Source organism: Triticum urartu, chromosome 4 (genome assembly GCF_003073215.2).
Source record: "Triticum urartu cultivar G1812 chromosome 4, Tu2.1, whole genome shotgun sequence".
NCBI lineage: Eukaryota > Viridiplantae > Streptophyta > Magnoliopsida > Poales > Poaceae > Triticum > Triticum urartu.
The window spans coordinates 234,384,324-234,399,153 of NC_053025.1; the positions used below are offsets into that span (position 1 = coordinate 234,384,324).

The 14,830-nt window shown below is 43.8% G+C and overlaps 1 long non-coding RNA gene across 5 annotated transcripts; it reads left to right on the plus strand.

Annotated features, from left to right (window-relative positions):
- Positions 1-442: 442 nt before the first annotated feature.
- LOC125551372 lies at positions 443-5,932 on the plus strand. Of its 5 annotated transcripts, none has more exons than XR_007302494.1 (6): positions 443-960; positions 1,258-1,359; positions 1,456-3,432; positions 3,956-3,989; positions 4,114-5,463; positions 5,585-5,932. It is a non-coding gene; the product is annotated as an uncharacterized LOC125551372 (long non-coding RNA). The 5 variants fall into 5 exon arrangements; XR_007302492.1 differs by having other exon boundaries at positions 444-960; positions 1,456-3,251; positions 3,354-3,432; positions 3,956-5,463; XR_007302490.1 differs by having other exon boundaries at positions 444-960; positions 1,456-3,220; positions 3,354-3,432; positions 3,956-5,463.
- Positions 5,933-14,830: the final 8,898 nt, after the last annotated feature.

A 14,830-nucleotide genomic window follows, 5' to 3' on the forward strand; every position in this document is an offset into this window, starting at 1 on the left:
CTTTGTTGCTGACGTTTATTGTTCAGCCCAAATCCTCATTGAAGCATTGAAAGTAAAGCGCATTTTTCGATGAGATTGGCATCTAAAACTGCACAATTGCAGAATCTCAAACTTTGAGTAGATTTGATGCCCATCAGGGTTGCATGGTATCACAGACTCAAAGTCATGGAATCGAGCCAATGCCCATTACCTATGCGCTTCAGGTATCATCACCACTCTCTATTGATCCCAACAGAATCGGGTGTAGGTGATGTGAGATGAAGTGCAATGCAACATAGTATGCTATATCAGCTATAGCAAGATCCCTGTGAGCATGTGCGGTTATGGTAGAACTAAGATAGCATTAACGTACGCGGAAGGAGCGCCCGCTCGCGCTATCCACTCGTAGGATCAACTACCAGACAAAAAAGATGGGCTGGGCCACCACATCTAGAAAAGAAAAGAGAGAAAAAAATGGTGAAAGCGCGTTGTATCGTCAATCCTCTGCTGGTCTCCTCGATTTCGCCCTCTCTCGTTTCCTCCCCCGAGTGGCGGCTAGGGTTACCGCAGTCGCCGCCCAATCCCTGCTCCTAGCTTCGGCCCCCACACACATCTCCTACTTCTCTCCCTCTCTCCCTCGCCTCCAGGCACGCACAGGCAACCGCTCAAGGAGAGCAACAACGACTGGATGCGGCCGCCGGAGGAGCAGCGGTGGCCGACGGGCTCGTGGCAGCAACGACTGCAGAGAGCTGCGGCACCGAACTGCGCGGCTCCGATTCTGCATCGACGCCTCCTTCCTCCGTCGCCTAGATATAAGGCGGTTCTCTCCTAGCCAACCTCCAGCCATGCCTCTTCCTCTCCTCTTTGACCGGCTCTCTCCTCCTCTGGAGAAGTAGCACATGGCGGAGCTGCATCTGATCCGCTGCCGACGGCGCACGTCTCAGCCCCAAGCCCGGGCTGTTTGAAGCAATTGCTATTAAGGTTCAAATACGTGGATTTTCCTTTTAGTTTAAGAAGCATTTAACTTTTCTGTTTGACTGTATATATGTGCTCTCACAATGTTTGCAAATGCATATGGTGTCGAGTGTACAGCTGTACGCGCGAGTCATTTCACCATTTTGCATCACTCCAATATTGATATCTTTTGTTAGTATTCAGAGATGACCGAGCAGGTTGACCGTGATGTCTTGACTGGGTTACTTTGTTCTTGATAGTTGGATGGGTAGATGGTGGAAATACTGGATCTTGATTCTTGATGTTGTTGGTGCTTGTATGTAGGTCACCGTCAGACTATCAGATCTCTAGGAGGTGGTGTCGGGTGGTGATGTCAGGTGGGCAAGGCCAGCTGCTGATGTGAAGAAGACGAACACGCAGGAGCGGGTGAGAAAACTTTGTAGTTTCATTGTAAATCATTGATGATTGCTAAGGCATATAGCATCGCAGATGAAGTTGTTTTCCTGTCGCACAACTGTGCAGGTCAAGCCACTTACTGATCCCTACATCTCATTATACTCTGCTCACAAGGCGTTCGACAGATTGCATCGTATGTTCTTTTTTCACCATTTTCTCATAATATCAATTGGAGTCTGACATTTTCCCTTCATATATATGGTGACTGATACAAGGGCATGCTAATTATTTTTTACTTATTTTGATTTGACGGTCTTGTCTAATTGCTTGATGGAGTGATAGTGTCATTTCTCTGTTTCTCATATCAATTTATCCAGTTTGATTTGCGATCAGAAAATAGAACCACTGGGATTAGATTGTGTACGTGGTTTTGACTTCAGGCCTTTATCCTGTAGAGATCAGATAGGGAACCAGGAATTTTCAATAATCTTCTTCTCTACTAATACTCCTACGAATCAGTGATGAAGTTTGTAGGTGTGATAACATAATGAAACTATCTGATAGTAACAGGAGGTGTTTAGCAGGAACCACATCAGCAGGAACCATCGCAGTGACCTTGTTGCAGTAGTTTCTTAGGTATGCCGTATAGGTTTAGTTAAGGTATAATCAGCCTGGTCATCAAACGGCTCAAGTTCTTGGTTCAGTGAGTGACCTGTTCGACCAGGGATTACTTCTCAGTACTGGCGGTTTAAATTTGAAAGGCCGCTAGACCCTCGTAAGTATTTTTATGGTACATATTTTCATCTCAAGTACAGTCAGGGGTAATCGAATACGGAGTACATACTGCCAATAAGCAAAATCCACCAGCAATAGGTCATTCAGGATTAGGTTTGGTACTTTATAGCTGAATGTGTGATGTGCTTAGAAAAGATTGCAACACACCATACTCTAGGGAGGCACTTCAGATTAGTGGTACATATTTATTGTACTCTTAGTGTTATTATTTTTGAATCATTTACCTGCCTCTTATCTTTCTACATAGAGTATGGTGATGTACAGAGCTCTTGATACATTTCAATAAATATTTTACTAGATACATTGCCGTAGGCGCTAAAATACTATAGCTAGACATGGATTGGACAGGAATTCTGCAGCATTTGCTTCAATGTCTTTGCAGATCCTGGGTAGCGTGGATTCAGTTCATGATAATACATTTGTCCGCACCCAGACTGAAACTAATGTTAAGGAGTTTGTGACACTATGTCAAATAACACGTAAGAGTAATTATTGGCATTCGATATTAAATCTATCTCATTTATTTCTTTGCATACTTTTGAATTGTGTTTTCTCTTAAAGGAAACAGTCTTTTGCTGGATGACTAATTTATGTATTCCTGTTGACCAGAATTTTGTTGGCCTTTCTATTTCTGATGGGTACATTGCTAACGAGATTTTTTTTTATGTTTGATGAACCTCCTAAAGCTAAAAGAAAAGAAAAAGTTGTTCATAGTGAAGAGATTTGATTGGTTGCTTCTGTATATAAACATGCGGGATACAGTTCTACCAAGAATCAAGCTTTAGCTCAAGGATATGGTGTGTATTGTGCACTCCTAGCTTAAGAATATACAAAGCATTCGGAACTACCATTCCCTACTAAAAAATGAAAATTTAAACTATCACGACATTTATGCGTTGTGGTGATGTGCATGTGATTTTGATTTGCATATTAGATAGTTGGGCTTTTCTTACATCTTGATATTTGGTGTGTTGTTGTGGCCACGAAGAAGATGCAGTAGCATGCTGGGAGCGATAAGTCGTGTGTGTGGCACACACTGGATTTTGCCGACTATGAATTTAAGGAGATGTTCGCCATCCGCTTTGGATCTGGGAGAGTGAGCATTGAGTACCCTATAATTTGTGCAGGTTTCATGTTTTCATTTGCTGTGAACATGATATCATCCATGGCTATGAGTTATAATAATTCTTGAAAATGTTGAACTGAATAGCTATTTTTTTACTTCTCAGTTTTAATGAAGGACAGCTGGAGCTTATTCATTTTGAATCGTTGACGCATGACTTGCTTGAGACAAACCAATCTGACGAGGTAATTTGTACACCTAAGTTGATTCTACATATTAATTTCATCTATGCGAAAAAATAATAATTTATACAAGCTTGAAGGCTATGATGATTAGAATATAAAATTTTCACTAACTGGGAACATTGCAGGTGTAGGGGTTGGGTGGCTGCTTAATTTCCTCACCCACCTCACTTGAGTTCTAGGAACTGTTTGGGTGCATGTCGCATTGAGAGCTCTTGTCAGTTTTTGAATATGAATGTTCTCTTGCTAGCTGAAACTGTAATACATCAAGTTGATTCCCATCAGTTGAATGTAGGTTCATAGAGAAGTATGGTAATATTGTAGAGCAACGTGGATGCATTAATACATGTTCATTTTGGTATTCATCAGGAAGCAACTAACATCGGCCATCGTTTTTTTGCCCCTTTTGTATGATGCAAATGCCAAGAATTGCTCTTCAGTTTTATAACAAAAATAGTACCCAAAGTTTATAGATCTTTATTCCTTTTTTGTTGATGACTGATTTATGCACATATATTTACTGCAGATCTGCAAATGGATTTGAAGGAAAGATTTAGAAGGTGAAGGAGCTGATGAAGAGCTACATTCTCACTGTCTTAATCATTTTTTTCATGTACAATGCAATACATGTATAAGTTTGGTGCTTTGTGCTGACAAGAATTTTCTGATTGGCATCATTTGTAGTAACTGTGATGATCCAGGACGCTCTCAAGATTACAAGTTCAGTAGTGGCAACCTGGACTTGTGTAAGAATAAACTGAATGATGTTTCATTCTGAAGAGATTCCTTACTATCGACTTGAAGCTTGCATAGTTACGTCGTGGGATTATGAATAAGATAGTGTTAATCATATTTTGACTTAAAATGTAAATTACAGATTGATCCTTTTACTAAAGAGAACAAGTCAAAGATAGCAGGTGCAGTTGCAGGGCAACAGGGTAGAAGTAGGCAACAAGCAGTGAGCTGGAATTGTTTGTTTGCTGCTCCTATCTCTAACATGCACTGATGCACCACAAATATAATAAGTTGTTGAACGAAAGAGGACCATCGACCATAAACAACTGCACAACCAAGCAAGCGCGCAAAGCACCGCACAGGAGGCGCGCCAAGGGCGTGCCCCAACCACTAGTGTTCAACATATCCCGCATGAAATCTTCATGCCCATTAATTTACTCTAGTAAATTTATTTTCTAGAATCGTCAACATATAGCAATCATCAAATTGCCTAATCAAATATGTTGATACACTAGTGTGCTTTATGATATAGTAATATACATGAAATTAATGTAAAAACACATACATACAAGAACTGCATAGCCAAAAGCTAAAGCAGAAAAGGAAAACTTAAAAAAATAGTTCTGGGCCGAATCAGCACAATCGAAACCAGTTCCTTTTTTTCTTTCTCTAGATCGAGATGGGTCTTTGGCCGGTCCAGAGGACCGCACCGACCCAGATCGGATAAGGAAGAGGCTCTTCTAAAAAAAAAAGGATAAGGAAGAGGCGACGGGACGGCTTCCGTCCACATTGACCAAACGGCGGCCTCGGCCGCCTCGGCCGCCGTCGTCGCCTCAACAGCGAGGGACAGAGGGCCCCGACGCGCCGTCCTCCTCCTCTGAAGGAGAATTTACTCCTGCCGCAGCACAAGCCAGCATGTCTCTTGTCTCGACGACGCGCCATTGCATGCTGATGCCGATGCCATGCGCCGTCGCGCCGGTCGACGCCCGTTGGCTGCTGCCGAAGCCGCGCCTCACCGGCCCCAAGCGGTCGCGGCCAAGGGCCACCGCACAGGCAAGGCGATGCTGCGCACACTATGTATATGGTGCCGCCAGCGGTCGGGAGGACCAGTGCGCCGCGGTCAAGGTCGCCGAGAGATGTGCTGCGTCGTCGCGTACCGGCAGCCGCGCGCCACCGTCAACACGGCTTCCACACCGATCCCAGGCCTCGCACCGAGCAGTCGGACGCGTGGGTGAGCAACACCGTTGCCCCTCCGCCAACCATTGCAGTGACGTCGTGCCGTGCCATGACCTGCCTATGGTAAATACTTCTTGCTTGGAGTACTACACGCTCGATCCGAGCGATTCAATTTTAGTTGAGGGCTTCGTTCCTTTTTTCCATAGATGCCAACGCCTCTGTTCTTCTTGGCTTCCTCTTCCAGTGATGCGTGTTGTAGCCAGAGCCCGGAGTTGCTTTTCTCGTCGTTCGTTGCCTGGTGTAGAGGTCACGCTGCAGGGCGTCTCACCGTTACGTCGCCGCACGATGTCGATGCCTCGTCGTGCTCACGTTGCAAGCCGGTGGTGTGTCTCCGCTGACCCGCCTTCAAATTGAACGACCCCGTTGCGCCTCCTTGGAGCGTCGCTCCGCCACTCCGCCACGCCTTGCCATAGTGGCCCATTCTCAGCGGAGAACGGAAGGGCTGATAACGTCGTGTTAATAGTAAAAGTACGAGACAGGATATGAACCAAGTGTGACCTTTATTGATGAATGATAACTGCTATTTATACAAGTCCAGAGGACACGAATGAACAGGCTTCTCTTCGGATAGTCACGAGCGAACCATCACGATGGTTCCCAAGAGGAGCCGTCAGTCGTTCGTCCATATGCAGGGATTAAAACAGAATTAATAAGCTTAATTACTTCTCAACAACCACAACTATTTGAAAAAATCAGTGATGGCGTTGGTTGTAAATGACGCGACACCAATGTAAGTTGTGGCTAGCACTTTTTCTACTAGTGTCTCCTAGCTGAGGATTATGTACCCAGAGTACATAACTTTGCTCTAAAAATTCCATGGGAGGTTGTGAAGCATAATAAAAAAGACGCACTGATCGGCTCAACTGAATAGTGCCTCCGCTACGTCCTGGATATCTCTAAGGCACTGTCAAATGCCCACCAGGAACGCCTCAACAAAAGCATAAAGTTGTTACTATGCAGCTATTTGGTAAAACCTCTTCAAAGGTCCCGCCACTCAAATGCATGAACCATAGCAACGGCGATGTAGCATGCATCATTCATAGACCTTGGAATTAACAAGGCATAGCTTGTAAACAACATGGAGGCGCAAACGTGCGGCAGGGTCAAACAAGGATGCTTAAACCCAACTACAGATACTCTGTGTAAACCTCCCCCCTCTTATATTTTTATGTATCCTTTACCGTTCCTTTGATAGCTCGGCTTGTACGGTTCGGCCTTATAAATTTAAGAAAAGAAACAACCTTTGTGGTCATCGTGCATCTATTTGTGTTATACGTTTTCTTTTCTGCTTATGAGCCGAAGACAACTTTTGTGATACAACGTCTCTAGGACTAATCGGTTTTTGACCGGGGGCTCGGATTCGAAGTCGTACCCATTACATTACTCTAGTGCTCACATACAAGTACTCTGCATCTCGGATATTGCCTGGCTCCTGTGCTTACCCCGTACGTTTCTGCATCGTTCGTCAAAGGGTGTAAAGGAAGAACCACCGCGATTGTACTTCCAGCTCGATTGGTTAAGTACCTCAGTGGAAAAGTCGAACACTAACTGTCATGATAGGCGTAAACTGGTCGGCGGTCTGAGACTGTGTCAAACTAAAAATCGATATAGATTATCCCGTGTTAAACGAAAGGTTCTTGTCAAATGAACCAAAGTGTTAATGGCTTAACCTCGGTAGACCCGAACACTGCATCGGGGGCTGGTCACCTGCCCCCATAGTCAAGCTCATATGGTTAAGTGAAAGTTATAAAGCCGAATAGTCTGATTGCCTGGTTCCTATAAACACAACCACCTCCGGGCACCGAGATGTCGGCTAAGGGTTTATGTGCTATAGAAACACCCCGCGTAGCATCTACATGGGGGTGGAAACTGACGACTAGACACTTCTAGTGTTAAATAGCCGCAGGGAAGTCAAAATTACATATCAGACATTAAAGCAAGGTATTACAAAATAAAACTTGTCCTTTTACATAATCAAGCCTCGGCATAACGAGGAGGCATCTATAACAGCATGACATTCTTGCCGCACCTAGCCTCGGTTATTCGAGCCCCCTCTGTCACCTCAGGCAAGTACTTCTCAGGAGTGCGATTCTTCCCTTCAGGGGGTCCTGCCACCACAAACGTTGCCTTGACTCTGGGATAATGCCTCTTCATGGACGCATAGGCGAGTCGAGCACCCTCTAGGCAAGTAGAGTGCTTCCAGAGGTCAACTTAGGGGCTGGCGCCTTGGACCCACTTGTAACGCCCTCGATGCGGCTATATCTCCCACATGTCGAAGCACGACTTAGAGGTATAACAGCATTGAAAGCAATGTCGCAAGTGAGGTAATCTTCACAGAACCCATGTAATACATAAGGGAAAGAGATACATAGTTGGCTTACAATCGCCACTTCACACAATTACATGAATAAAGCATTACATCAAACAGATACAATCAAGGTCCGACTACGGAACCAAAATAAAAGAAGACTACCCCAAATGCTACACAGATCCCCGATCGACCCCAACCGGGCTCCACTACTGATCGACTAGAACGAAACAACACAAAGACAAGATCTTCAATGAGCTCCTCCTTGAGCTCGGTTGCGTCATCTGCATGGTATCCTCGGCACCTGCAAGTTGGTGTTGGAAGTATCTGTGAGTCACGGGGACTCAGCAATCTCGCACCCTCGCGATCAAGACTATTTAAGCTTATGGGTAAGGTAAAGGTATGATGTGGAGCTGCAGCAAGCGACTAGCATATATGATGGCTAACATACGCAAACGAGAGCGAGAAGAGAAGGCAAAGCGCGATCGAGAAACTATGATCAAGAAGTGATCCTAGAACAACCTACGTCAAACATAACTCCAACACCGTGTTCACTTCCCGGACTCCGCCGGAAAGAGACCATCACGGTAACACACGCGGTTGATGTATTTTAATTAAGATCAACTTCAGGTTTTCTACAACCGGACATTAAAAAATTCCCATCTGCCCATAACCGCGGGCACGGCTTTCGAAAGTTCAAAACCCTGCAGGGGTGTCCCAACTTAGCCCATCACAAGCTCTCACGTTCAACGAAGGATATTCCTTCTAGCGGGAAGACCCGATCAGGCTCGGAATCCCAGTTACAAGACATCCTCGACAATGGTAAAACAAGTCCAGCAAGACCACCCGATGCGCCGACATCCTGATAGGAGCTGCACATATCTCGTTCTCAGGGCAACACCGGATAAGCAATCCGTACAACTAAAACCAGCCTTCGAGTTTCCCCGAGGTGGCGCTGCAAGGGGCTCTAGTTTGGACCAACACTTAGACAAGCACTGGCCCGGGGGGGTTAAAATAAAGATGACCCTCGGGATGCGCGACTCCCAAGGGAAAAAGGCTAGGTGGTGAATGATAAAACCAAGGTTGGGCCTTACTGGAGGAGTTTTATTCAAAGCGAACTGTAAGGGGTTCCCATTATAACCCAACCGCGTAAGGAACGAAAAATCCGGGAACATAACACCGATATGACGTAAACTAGGGCGGCAAGAGTGGAACAAAACACCAGGCATAAGGCCGAGCCTTCCACCCTTTACCAAGTATATAGATGCATTAATTAAATAAGAGATATTGTGATATCCCAACAAAATATCCATGTTCCAACATGGAACAAGCTCCAATCTTCACCTGCAACTAACAACGCTATAAGAGGGGCTGAGCAAAGCGGTAACATAGCCAAACAACGGTTTGCTAGGACAAGGTGGTTAGAGGCTTGGCTTCACAATATGGGAGGCATGATAAGCAAGTGGTAGGTATCGCAGCATAGGCATAGCAAAAGAGCGAGCAACTAGCAAGCAAAGATAGACGTGATTTCGAGGGTATGGTCATCTTGCCTGAGATCCCGCAAGGAAGAAGAACGAGTCCATGAAGAAGACAAACGGACGAAGTCAAACGAATCCTCACAAATGCGACGTTATCGGAACTAACCCGAAGAAGCAACACCGGAAAGAAAGCAAACAACATGGTAAACAACCACCACATAAGCATGGCATGATGCACAACCAAGTATGATGCATGTCCGGTTTAAATATGCATGGCATGACAAAGTGCACAAACAAAACTACAAATTAAGTGGAGCTCGATATGCAACGAGTTGCATATTGACGGACACCACAATAATTATTTAGTTCGCTCTTGTTTATGTACCCAACAATATTAAATGTTGGTTAGCATGGCATGGGTGAAGCATAAAAGAAACTATCTAACTAAGCAATTTAAATGGGGCCGGATATAACAAACAACAAATCCGGTAAATCCCCATATGCATTAGTAATTTAAAAGCAAACAACAATTTAAACATTTTAATTGTTGTTATTATGATGCGAATGACATGGACAAGTTTATGCAATTTTTATTAAAATTTTACAAGAGCATTATGAAGCATTTGTCACCGTGGTGGAAAGGAAAGGGGTGCCACGACAACGATAACGAAAACGGTGCCACGGCAGCGTTCCGGTTCTGGTAACTCGAATGAGATACCGATGCAAAGGAGAAATGTGCGGATGCGTGCAAAAGATGGTGGGGCGCTCCCGGATTCCGGGTGTCCCATGAGACGACGGTAACAAGGCAAAAGAGGGGCAACGTGCATCGACAATTCGAACACGGTTCGAACATGAGCATCTCAAACATCGCAAGCATTCGATCACGGTTGTCGTCTCGATGGTTATACCTTCGAAGCGTGTGTTCTCGGAGCGGTTCGAGTCAAGCGGTGTAGTCGTTCACGATCGTCGCGGGAAGTAGTGGTACTCGGCGATGGTAGAGGAAGTAGTTGTTCACATGACGGTAGTCGAACTTGACGGTTCCGTTACACGGGTCTTAATCAACGGTAGTGGCACCCATTTTGTAGTCGTGCACATTCCGTAGATGTTCGAGGTCACGGCGAGGATCTTGACGTCCACGGTTCTTCGAGGGTCGACGGTACATGTTCTGTAGACGTTCGGGCGGCGGTAGTGGTACACGTTTAACATCGATGGTAGTTGTTCATGGTTCGTAGACGAACTTGGCGTATCCATGTAGTGGTCGAACTTGAGGTGGTCCCGGACTGGCTGGACTTGGCGCATCCGACAGCAAAAGTATACAAACGGGTTCGGTGGTGACTATGAGGAATCCAACTATGTGGCACTCGGCATCGAGGTCCCGCAGCGCAACAGTGACAGGAGGCAGACCCTAACAGGGATGAAACAAGGCGGACATAGGCGGAGGGGAACGCGAGGCCAGCCTGCTGGACTCCCCTCTCTCATTTCTAAAACAGAAAAAAACAAAGAAGAGAAGAAAAAGGAAGGAGGTGATAGGGGAAGAAGTTGGACATGCGGATAATTTCCTTGGACTCACAAAAATGTGAGGAATTTAAATAAAATGGCAAGAGGGTTTTTGGAGAATAATAGATTCGCACATGTTGAATTTAATTCAACATGTTTGAATTTTGAAACCCATTCGAAAGGACTCTAAAAGGGCTGAGATTTTTAGAGGAGCCTCGATAAAAGAGATGAGAAATATAGGCAAGGTTTGAAGGTCAAACTCGAAGAGGAATAGACATGGAAAATATTTTGCACGTGTGTTATGGGTGATACCAAATTATTGGAATATAATTTATATAGCTCCCTAAAATATTGGGAGAATATGTTTAAAGAGTAATCACCATAGTGAATATCCCTCGATTTAAATGGACCGAAGATCCATGCAATTTATTTAGTTGAGTTAAGAAAAGAAATGACATGTTGCAATGCACATGATGCAAATATGAATGCAATGAACCAAACAAAACACACAACGAAACCCGGAAACCCTGGAAGGCATCTGAAGCTCCGGTCTTGGGGCGTTACACCGCTGAGCTGGTCCGAAGGAACTACTCGACAATGGCTCTGTTGGCCAGAGGTTGATGCAGATGTCCTCCATGACCAGCCAGTACAGCTCCATCAATTGCTTCATCTGGTTGTTAAACAGTGGCGGATGCGAAGACACTTGGAATTGTGACAAAAGCCCTTCTGCTCGGCATCACCTTCGAGGGAGCCGTAGTAGTGGCAAGCATCGGACGCACTCCTCGGTAGGTCCATGAAGGCGTCCGAGGAACGCCAGATTTGCGTAAGCTGGGAAAACCGGCTATCACGAAAGATGCATGGAAGCAAATATGGCTTTTTGGCCTCTTTGCATGCCAAGATTAATGTCGCTTGAACTATGTCGGTATTTCCCCAAAGAGGAAGGGATGATGCAGCACAGCTACTGTAGGTATTTCCCTCAGTTATGAAACCAAGGTATCAATCTAGTAGGAGAACCAAAGCAACACTATGTAAACGGTACCTGCACAGGAAGAACAAATACTTGCAACTCCACGCTTATGAGGGGTTGTCAATCCGTCTTACGGGTAACGGCATAGGAAATTGTCAAGTTGACAGGATAAAATTGTGATAGATTGGATAAATAGATCGTGAATAAACGCGAAATAAAATATGCAAATAAAAAGTGCAGCAAAGTATTTTTGGATTTTTGAAATAATAAATCTAAAAATAAAAGCAAACAAAAATAGATATCAAAGGCAAATAATAGATCAGAACGCAAATATGATAAAGTATAGACCCGGGGCCGGGGTCGTAGATTTCACTAGTGGCTTCTCTCAACAAATAGCACGCGGTGGGTAAACAAATTACTGTTGGGAAATTGATAGAAAATCGAATAGTTATAATGATATCCAGGCAATCATCAATATATAGGCATCACGTCCAAGATTAGTAGACCGACTCATGCCTGCATTTACTACTATTACTCCACACATCGACCACTATCTAGCATGCATCTAGTGTATTAAGTTCATGGAGAAACAGAGTAACACAATAAGAACGATGACATGATGTAGACAAGATCTATTCATGTAGGAATAGCCCCCATCTTGTTATCCTTAATAGCAACGGTACATGTGTGTCTTGCCACCCCTTGTGTCACTGGGAAAGAATACCGCATGATCGAACCCATCACAAAGCACCTCTTCTCATGGCAAGAAAAATCGATCTAGTTGGCCTAACTAAACCAAAGATTCAAATAAGAAATACGAGGCTATAAATAATCATGCATATAAGAGATCAGAAGAGGACTCAAATAATATTCATGGATATATATATATATGATCATAAACTCAAAGTTCATCGGATCCCAACAAACACACCACAAAAAGAGTTATATCAAATAGATCTCCAAGAGACTATTGTGTTGAGAATCAAAAGAGAGAGAGAGGAATCCATCTAGCTATTGCCTACGGACTCGTAGGTCTATGATGAACTACTCATGCATCATTGGAGAGGCACCAATGAGAATGATGAACCCCTCTGTGATGGTATCTAGATTGGATCTCGTGGTTCTAGATCTTGCGGCGGCTGGAATTGTGTTTCATCAGCTCCCCTAGGATTTCTGAAATATTTGGGTATTTATAAGGCGAAGAGGCTGTGCGGGAGGCCACCATGGGCACAACCCACCTGGCCGCGCCTGGGCCCCCAGGTGCACCCTGGTGGGTTTAGCTCCCCTTGGAGCCCCATCTGTTACTTCTTTGGCCCAACAGGTGTCTTCTGGTCCAGGAAAATTCTCCAAAAAGTTTTGCTGCGTTTGGACTCCATTTGGCATTGATTTTCGGCGATGTAAAAAACAAGCAAAAAACAACTGGCACTGGGCACTATGTCAATAGGTTAGTTCCAAAAAATGATATAAAGTTGTTATAAAATGATTGTAAAACATCCAAGAATGATAATATAACAGGATGGAGCAATCAAAAATTATAGATACGTTGGAGACGTATCAGCATCCCCAAGCTTAATTCCGGCTGGTCCTCGAGTAGGTAAATGATAAAAATAGAATTTTTGATGTGGAATGTTGCGTATCATGTTCATCACATATTGTTTTCTTTTGTAGCATGAACATTTGGACTTTTATATGATTCAAAGCAATAGTCTAGTTCTGACATGAAGATTTCAATACTCAAGCATGTAAACAAGCAACCATGTCTTTGAAAATATCAACACTAAAGCAAGTTATCCCTAGCCCATTATGCTCAGCCATTGATACATTCATGAAACACACTCGCGTATTAGCTACACCCAATGCTCAAGTACGATCATGGTGCCCCTTAGTTGGTGCTTTATAAGAAAATATGGAGACTCAATTTTTTTCATAAAGTAAAAAAAGAAAGGCCCTTCGCAAAGGGAAGTAGGGATTTGTAGAGGTGCCAGAGCTCAAGGCGAAAAAGATAGAGATAAAACATTTTGGGTGGCATGCTTTTCCTTTCAATGAAAACGATCGAGTAGTTTCCAATACTTTCCATGCTAGATATATCATAGGCTGTTCCTAAATAAAAAATAAAGTTTATTCCTTTTCCACCATACTTTCACATTCCATGGCTAACCGTATCCACGGGTGCCATCCATACCAGCACTTTCCAAAAAATATATTATTTGGCAACATAAAGTAAATTCATTTTTCATTTCGGGACTAGGCATCCCTAATACCTTTGCCGTACTCTCGTGCAATGACAAGTGAATAAACAATCATCTTGAGAATAACACATCTAGCATGGAAATATATCAGCCACCCCCTACCGTTTCATGAGCGGTACGGGAGGCGGCCGAGGTGGGCACAACTCATCTTGAGATGTATCAGCATCTCCAAGCTTAATTCCTGCTCGTCCTCGAGTAGATAAAAACATAATTTTAAATCTAGAATGCTGCCTATCATGTTCACCACGTATTCTTTTCTTTTGTAGCATGGACATTTGGATTTTTATACGATTCAAAGCAATAGTCTAGTTTTGACACGACGATTTCAATACTGAAGCATATCAACAAGCAAACATGTCTTTCAAAATATCAACACTAAAAAAGTTATCCCTAGCCCATCATGCTCAATCGTTGATCCATTCATGAAACACACTCGCATATTATCTACATCCAATTCTCAAGTATGATCATAGTGCTCCCTAGTTGGTGCTTTATAAGAGAAGATGGAGACTCAAATAAAAATAAAAATTGCACAAAGTAAATAGAAAGGCCCTTCGTAGAGGGAAGTAGGGATTTGTAGAGGTGCCAGAGCTCAAAGCTTAAATTGAGAAGTAAACAAAATTGAGAGGCATACTTTTACCATCAACAAGAACGACCGAGTAATTCCCAACACTTTCCATGCTAGATATATCATAGGTGGTTCCCAAACAGGAAACAAAGTTTATTTCTTTTTCCACCATCCTTTCACATTCCACGGCTAGCCGTATCCACGGGTACCGTCCATACCAACACTTTCCAAGGAATTTATTATTTGACAACACAAATTAAATTTCTTTTTCATTTCGGGACTGGCATCCCTATTACCGCCGCACTCTCGTGCAAGTGAATAACCACTCATCTTGAGAATAACACATCTACCATGGAAAATATT